The sequence below is a fragment of the Aotus nancymaae genome, unplaced genomic scaffold, assembly GCF_030222135.1.
Source record: "Aotus nancymaae isolate 86718 unplaced genomic scaffold, 86718_ANA_hifiasm-v0.15.2.pri h1tg000004l, whole genome shotgun sequence".
NCBI lineage: Eukaryota > Metazoa > Chordata > Mammalia > Primates > Aotidae > Aotus > Aotus nancymaae.
The window spans coordinates 69,204,055-69,212,498 of record NW_026988415.1 but is presented as its reverse complement, the minus strand read 5'-3'; the positions used below and the strand labels follow the sequence as shown (position 1 = coordinate 69,212,498).

General features: G+C 42.6%; 2 pseudogenes; both read left to right on the top strand.

The window, feature by feature from the left end:
* Positions 1 to 803: 803 nt before the first annotated feature.
* On the top strand, positions 804 to 1,216 carry LOC105732915 (protein shisa-5-like; annotated as a pseudogene).
* A 3,852-nt stretch (positions 1,217 to 5,068) lies between these two features.
* Positions 5,069 to 6,130, top strand: LOC105732910 (alanyl-tRNA editing protein Aarsd1-like; annotated as a pseudogene).
* The last annotated feature ends 2,314 nt before the right edge of the window (positions 6,131 to 8,444 follow it).

The window sequence follows — 8,444 nt, the reverse complement described above, 5'->3', positions numbered from 1 at the left end:
CTGTGTTGCTCAGGTTAGTGTGTAGTGGCTATTCACAGGCATGATTATAACTCATTACAGCCTTGAACCTCTGGACTTTAGCTATCCTCCTGCTTCAGCCTTCTGAGTAGCTGGGACTACAGGCATGTGCCACTGAGCCAAGCTTCAGTGGGAAACACAATTCAACCAACAGGAACATTACTTTTTTTGCAAATATCGATATGAAATCTTTGTGTGAGACATATTTTATGCTTACAGTTCATTGAAGTTATGATTTTTATTGATGCTCAGATTGTCCCATATTTGTCCCATGAGATTTTCATCAAATTGACTTGAGTCTCTTTGGCATGATCCAATGGTCTTTGCTACTTTTTTTTGTGTTGTTTTGTTTTGAGATGGAGTCTTACTCTGTTGCCCAGGCTGGAGTGCAGTGGTGGAATCTTGGCTCACTACAACTTCTGCCTCCGGGCTTCAAGCAATTCTTCTGCCTAAGCTTCCCTAGTAGCTGGGATTACAGGTGCCCACCACTATGCCTGGCTAATTTTTGTATTTTTAGTAGTGATGGGGATTCTCCATGTTGGCCAGACTGGTCTCGAACTCCTGACCTCAAGTGATCCACCCACCTAGGTCTCCCAAAATGCTGAGATTACAGGCATGAGCCACTATGCCCTGCCTGATACTTTCCTTGTATTTTTTTTTTTTAAATGTGGGAGATTTTCTTTCCTCTTCTCCAAAAGGGGAGAAAATTGAAACTGAGTGGATCATGATGGAAAGAGGGGAAGTCCAGGGGTACAGAAAGTCCCTGGGTGAAGGCAGAGGCTAACATGAGATTTGGAGCAACTGTGGCCATTGGTCTGACCATGTTTGTGCTGTCTGTCATCACTATCTTCATCTGCTTCACCTGCTCCTGCTGCTGCCTGTACAAGATGTGCCACCAACCACGTCAGGTTGTCACCACCATCACATTCACCACTGTGGTGCACGCCCCTTACACTCAGTCTCCAAGTGTGCTGCCCAGCTACCCTTGACTGAGCTACAAGGGCTACCACCCCATTCCCCCCAGCCAGGGATGCCAGCAGCACCCTACCCAACGCAGTACCCACCACTTTACCTGGTCCAGCCCATGGGACCACCGGTCTACCACGAGAACCTGGCTGGAGGAGCAGCCGTGTCCTACCCCACTAGTCAGCCTCCTTACAACCCAGCCTACATAAATGCCCCAAAGGTGGCCCCCTGAGCATGCCACAGCATCTCTCCTGCCACTCAGTTATGTTCTGTGTGTGAGTGGTATGCAGGCATGGTTCCTTACACCCCATGTGTGCTGTGTGTGTCCTGCCTGTATATGTGGCTTCCCTGATGCTGACAAGATGGGGAATGATCCTTGCCGGAGTGGGCTGGGACCAGACTTTGTTCTCTTCCTCACCTGAAATTAAGCTTCCTAAAATCTCAACCCAAACTCAAAGAATGGGGCGAGGGGAAAGCACCCTGCGAAGTGGCCCCTGAGAGGTGGGGGTCTCTCCAAGGCACATCTGGAGTTCTTTTCCAGCTTACCCTAGGGTAACCAAGTGTGGCCTATCACACCAGGATGATGCAGCTTTCAGTGAGTATGATGCAGGTGGGTCCTGGTTTCGGCAGCATAGCCAGCTGCTGCTCAATGCCATGGCTTGTCCCCAGAGCTGGGTGTACCCTTTGCAAAGGCACGGACCTGATGCAGGTGAAGTTTGGGATCTGATCAAGTTGGGCTTTGATCCTTTGGGCTGAGGTACCATTGCTCCCTGGAGCCTGTGTCATGCCTATTGGGGGTCAGGCAGCCTTCTGATGCCAGAACACCTCAGGCAGACACCTACTCGCCTGATAGCTGTCTGCCTGGACTGTCCCTGTCCCTGCATCCTCCCTGGGACCACCTGGAGGGCCACATCCACACACAGCCTAGCTGCCCACAGGGAGCTCTTCTGCCCTTGCTGGCCTGCCCTTCCCACAGGTGAGCATGATGTCCTGTCCACCAGAACACTCAGGTCTTCACTGCAGCGTTTTCATTTTATTTTAACCAAATATTTTGCCTGTTTTCTGTTTTAAAATGTGATAGTTGATGTGAGACTGAAACATCAGTAAATTGGCCCAGAGGAGAGGGATAACCTGACAACTGTGAGTCCCTGCTTTCCCTGATACTAGCCTCAAGGAATATGCAATTCCTATACCCTAGTCCAGTGTGTTCTGGCAGTAGGGACACCTGGGCCAAGAGGCCATCTGGACCAAAGGTGGAGTGTGGGGCCTTGGATGGCAGCTGTGGTCCAGACATTAATACCTCAGTGTTCCCCATCCCTCTGTTACTGTTTCACCAGAGCTGTTTTAGCTTCATATCTCTTGTGTTTCCGAGAGTCTAGGGTCTGCACCCTTGTTTATAATAAGTGCAATCGTTTGGAAAAAGAATTTTGTGGGCACATGGTAGAGGTATGTATTTACTGAATACATGAGATGTGATACAGGCAGGCATTGTGAAATAAGCCCATCATGGAGAATAAAATATTCATCCCCTCAAGCATTTATCCTTTGATTTACAAACAATCCAATTACAACTTTTTTTTTTTTTTGAGACGGAGTCTTGCTCGTTGCCCAGGCTGGAGTGCAGTGACACGATTTGGGCTCACTGAAACCTCCACCTCCCAGGTTCAGCGATCCTCGTGTCTCAGCCCTCCAGTAGCTAGGATTACAGACAGGCATCACCATGCCCAGCTAATTTTTTTTTTTTCATTTTTTTAGTAGAGATGGGGTTTTGCCATGTTGGCCAGGCTGGTCTCAAACTCCTGACCTCAGGTGATCCACCAGCCGCCCAAAGTGCTGGGATTACAGGTGTGACCCACCATGCCCAGCCCCAATTACACTCTTTAAGTTGTTTTAAAATGTACAATTATTATTGACTATAGTCACCCTGATGTGCTATCAAACAGCAGTTCTTATTCATCCTTTCTAATAATAACTTGTACCCATAAAACATCCCCATGTCCCCCACATGCCCCAACTACCCTTCCCAGCCTCTGGTAACCATTCTTCTACTTTTTATCTCCATGAGTTCAATTGTTTTGATTTTTAGATCCCACAAATAAATGAGAACATGAAATGTTTGTCTTTCTGTTCCTGGCTTATTTCACTTAACATAATGACCATGTTGTTGTGAATGACTGGATCTCATTCTTTTTTATGGCTGAATAGTACTCCATTGTGTATATGAACCACATGTTCTTTTTCTTTTCTTCTTTCTTTCTTTTTTTTTTTAAGATGGAGTTTTGCTCTTGTTACCCAGGCTGGAGTGCAATGGCGTGATCTTGGCTCACCGCAACCTCTGCCTCCTGGGTTCAGGCAATTCTCCTGCCTCAGCCTACCGAGTAGCTGGGATTACAGGCACGTGCCACCATGCCCAGCTAATTTTTTGTATTTTTAGTAGAGATGGGGTTTCACCATGTTGACCAGGATGGTCTCGATCTCTTGACCTCATGATCCACCCACCTCGGCCTCCCAAAGTGCTGGGATTACAGGCGTGAGCCACCGTGCCCGGCCTTTCTTTTTTTTTTTTTCAATACAGAGTCTTGCTCTGTCACCAGACTGGAGTGCAGAGGCATGATCTTGGCTCAGTGCAACCTCTGCTTCCCGGGTTCAAGTGATTCTCCTGCCTCAGCCTCCTAAGTATCTGGGACTACAGGCACACACCACCACACCCAGCTAATTTTTGTATTTTCAGTAGAGACGGGGTTTCACCATGTTGTCCAGGATGGGGATACATCTCTTGACTTTGTGATCCACTTGCCTTGACCTCCCAAAGTTCTGGGATTACAGGTGTGAGCCACCATGCCTGGCCAGTACCACATGTTCTTTACCCATTCATCTGTTTATGAACACTTAGGTTGCTTCCAAATCTTAGCTATTGTAAACACTGCTGCAACGAACATAGGCATGCAGATGTCTCTTTGATATATGGATTTCCTTTCTTTTGGGTATATACCAAGCAGTGGGATTGCTGGATCATATGATAGTTCAATCTTTTTTTTGTTTTCTGAAGAACCTGAAAACTGTTCTCCATTGTGGTTGTACTAATTTACATTCCCACCAAAGAGTGCACACAGCCTAGCCAGCATTTGTTATTACCTGACTTTTGGATACAAGCCATTTTAACTGGGGTGTGATGATCTCATTGTAGTATTGATTTGTATTTCTCTAATGATTAATGATGTTGAGCACATTTTCATATGCCTGTTTGCAATATATATGTCTTCTTTTGAGAGATGCCCATTCAAATATTTTGCCAATTTTTTGGTTTGAATTACTAGATTTTCTTCAATAGAGTTCTTTGAGCTCCTTATAAATTCTGGTTATTAATCCCTTGTCAGATGGGTAGTTTGCAAGTATTTTCTCCCATTCTTTGGGGGTATCTATTCACTTGGTTGATTGTATCCTTTGCTGTGCAGAAGCTTTTTAAATTGATATAATTTCATTTGTCCATTTTTGCTTTGGTTGCTTGTGCTTGTGAGGTATTTATAAAGACTGTTTGCCCCAGTGCATGTTCTTGGCACCTTTGTCAAAAATGAGTTCACTGTTGGTGTGTGGATTTGTTTCTGGGTTGTCTATACTGTTCCATTGGTCTGTGTGTCTGCTTTTATGCCAGTACCATGCTGCTTTGGTTATAATAGTTCTGTAGTATGATTTAAAGTCAGGTAATGTGATTCCTCCAGTTTTGTTCTTTTTGCTTAGGATAGCTTTGGCTATTCTGTTTCTTTGTGATTCTGTATAAATTTTAAGATCATATTTCTGTGAAGAATGTCATTGGTATTTTTATAGGGATTACAGTGAATCTGTAGATTGCTTTGGGTAATATGGACATTTTAACAATATTGCTTTTTCCAATACATGAACATAGAATATTTTTCCATTTTTTGGTAATCTCATCAATCTTATTCATCAGTGTTTTATAGTTTTCATTTTAGAGATATTTAACTTATTTGGTTAATTCCTAGGTATTTAATTTTATGTGTGGCTATTGTAAATCAGATTACTTTTTAATATCTTTTTCAGATTGTTCACTACTGATGCCCAAGAGATGGCCATGAGTGTGTTCTGGTGTCAGCAGAACAGCAATGCCTGGGAGTTCACCACAACCATAGTCTCCTGTGGTCCCATGGAGCTGCAGACAGAAGGGAGCAATGGCAAGAAACAAGTGCTGAGCAGTTTTCACATGGTGCTGGAAGACATGCTGCTTTTCCCTGAGGGCAGAAGACAGCCTGATGACAGTGATACAATCAATGACATCTCTGTGCTGAGAGTGACCCACTGTGTGGCACAGGCTGATCATTTCACACAGAACCCCTGGATCCTGGAAGCCAGGTCCTGGTCTGGGTAGACTTGGAGTGGAGGTTTCACCACATGCAGCAGCATTCACAGTAGCATCTCATCACAGTAGTTGCTGATCATCTGTTTGAGTTAAGGACAACATCTTGGCAGTTAGGGAGATCTCGGAGTGTGATGGAGCTGCAAAGTCCCTCTGTGAATGCAGAGAAAATAACTGCCACCAAGCAGAGTGGAATAAAAATATCAGAGATCAGCTGCTCATGAAAGTATAAAAACTGAGGCTGAGGTGGAGCAGGTGAGAGGCTGGGGTCTGCCAGATGATCATACTGGGCCCACTGGAATTGTTACCATCAAGGGCGTTGATTCCAACATGTGCTGTGGGATCTACATGAGCAATCTCCATGACCTTCTGGTCATTAAGATTGTAGACACTGAGAAGAGGAAAAGGAATAAAATCAACCTGATATTTCTCACTGGGAAGCAGATGCTGAAGTGGATGGAGAGAAGTCATGGAACTGAAAAAGCACTGAATCACTGCTTAAGTGTGGAGCAGAGGATCACATGCAATGAGATCAGGTCAGAGGATTACTTCTTGTTCTTAACCATGGGTGATGAGAAAGGTGCCGGGCTCTTTTTACTGGCAGGGCTACCTGAGACAATGGAGATCCTGAGGCCCAGGATGGATAAGGTCCTAGAAGGCAAAGGAGTAGGGAAGAAAGGCTACTTTCAGGGCAAGGTCACCAAGATGAGCCAGAGGGTAGAGGTGCTGGTGCTTCTCCAAAACGGTATCAGCACAAAGAGTGCTAAGGACTGAGGGCTCAGGGTACTTACCTCCTGTTACCACAGAAGGAGTATTTTGGAAAATAAATAGCTTGTCTCAAAAAAAAGAAATGCTATTGATTTTTTATGTTGATTTTCTATCCTGTAATTTTACTGAATTTGTTTATCAATTCTAACAGTTTTTAGTGGAGTCTTCAGGTTTTCCAACTATAAGATCATATCATCTGCAAACAAGGGTAATTTGACTCCTTCCTTTGCAATTTGGAAGCCATTTACATCTTTGTCTTGACTGACTGCTCTAACTAGGACTTCCAGTAGTATGTTGAATAACAATGGTAACAGTGAGCATCCTGGTTGTGTTCCAGATCTTAGAGGAAAGGCTTTCAGTACTTCCTTATTCAGTATGATACAAGCTGTGGGTCTGCTGCATATGTCTTTTACTATGCTGAGGTATCTTCCTCCTATCCCCAGTTTTTTGAGGGTTTTTATCATGAAAGTGTGTTGAATTTTATCAAATGCTTTTTCAGCATCCATTGAAATGATCATAAAGTTTTCATCCTTCATTGTGTGATACTGATGTATTGCATTGATTGATTTGTGTATGTTGAACCACTTTGCATCTCAGGAATAAATCTTACTTGGTCATGATGAATGACCTTTCTAATGTATTGTTGAATTCAGTTTGCTAGTATTTTGTTGAAGATTTTTGTATTAATGTTCATCAGAGATATTGACCTGTATTTTTCTTGCTTGCCCTTTTAATTTTTTTAATGTGTCTTTGCCTGGTTTTGGTATCAGGTAATTCTGGCCTCATAGAATGGATTTTGAAGTATTCTCTCCTTTATTTTCCAGAATAGTTTGAGTAGGATTGATATTAGTTCTCTAAACATGTGGTGGAATTCAGCAATGAAGCCATAGGGTCCCAGGCTTTTTCTTTTTTTCTTTCTTCTTTTTTTTTAACTGAAAAACGTTGTATTATGACTTCAATCTTGTTACTTGTTATTGGTCTGTTGAGGTTTTGGATTTCTTCCTGGTTCAATCTTGGTAGGTTGTATGTGTCTAGGAATTTGTTCATTTCTTCCAGATTTTCCAAATTATTGGTATATAGTTCTTCTCCTTGTATTCGATATGAAAATAAATTCTAGCCCTGATATCAGCAATTTGATGAACAGGCCCTCATTCCTTTGGGGAGAAGAGATACTTAGGGATCCCAATCTTGGTCTCTTAGGGTGCGCATTCTTACTGGATTGATAATTATTTCAAGAAATTATTTAGGGAATATATTTTTTATTTTACTTTAAGTTCTGGGATACATGTGCTGAACATGCGGGTTTGTTAATAGGCATACATGTGCCACGGTGGTTTTCTGCACCTATCAACCCATCATCTAGGTTTTAAGCCCCACATGCATTAGTTATTTGTCCTAATGCTCTCCCTTCCCTTTTCCCCCACCCACCAACAGGCCCTGGTGTGTGATGTTCCCCTCTCTGTGTCCATGTGTTCTCATTGTTCAACTCCCACTTATGAGTGAAAACATGTGGTGTTTGGTTTTCTGTTCCTGTGTTAGTCTGCTGAGAATGATGGTTTCCAACTTCATCCATGTCCCAAGAAAGGACATAAAATCATCCATTTTTATGACTGCATAGCATTCCATGGTGTATATGTACCACATTTTCTTTATCCAGTCTATCATTGATGGGCATTTACATTGGTTCCAAGTCTTTGCTATTGTAAATCATGCTGCAATAAACTTACGTGCATGTGTCTTTATAGTAGAATGATTTGTAATCCTTTGGGTATATATCCAGCAAAGGGATTGCTGGGTCAAATGGTATTTCTGGTTCTAGGTCCTTCAGGAATCACCACACTGTCTTCCACAATGGTTGATTAATTTACACTCCCACCAGCAGTGTAAAAGCATTCCTATTTCTCTGCATCCTTGCCAGCATCTGTTGTTTCCTGACTTTTTAATGATGTCATTTCTAATGGGCATGACATGGTATCTCATTGTAGTTTTGATTTCCATTTCTCTAATAACCAGGGATGATGAGCTTTTTTTTTCCCCATATGTTTGTTGGCCACATAAATGTCTTCTGAGAAGTGTCTGTTCATATCTTTCACCCACTATTTCATGGGGCTGTTTTTTTTTTCTGTAAATTTGTTTGTTTTTTGTAGATTCTGGATATTAGATTTTTTTAGATGAATAGATTACAAAAATTTTCTCCCATTCTATATATTGCCTATTCATTCTGATATTTTCTTTTGCTGTGCAGAAGCTCTTTAGTTTAATTAGATCCCATTTGTCAATTTTGATTTTTATTGCAATTGCTTTTGGTGTTTTAGTCATG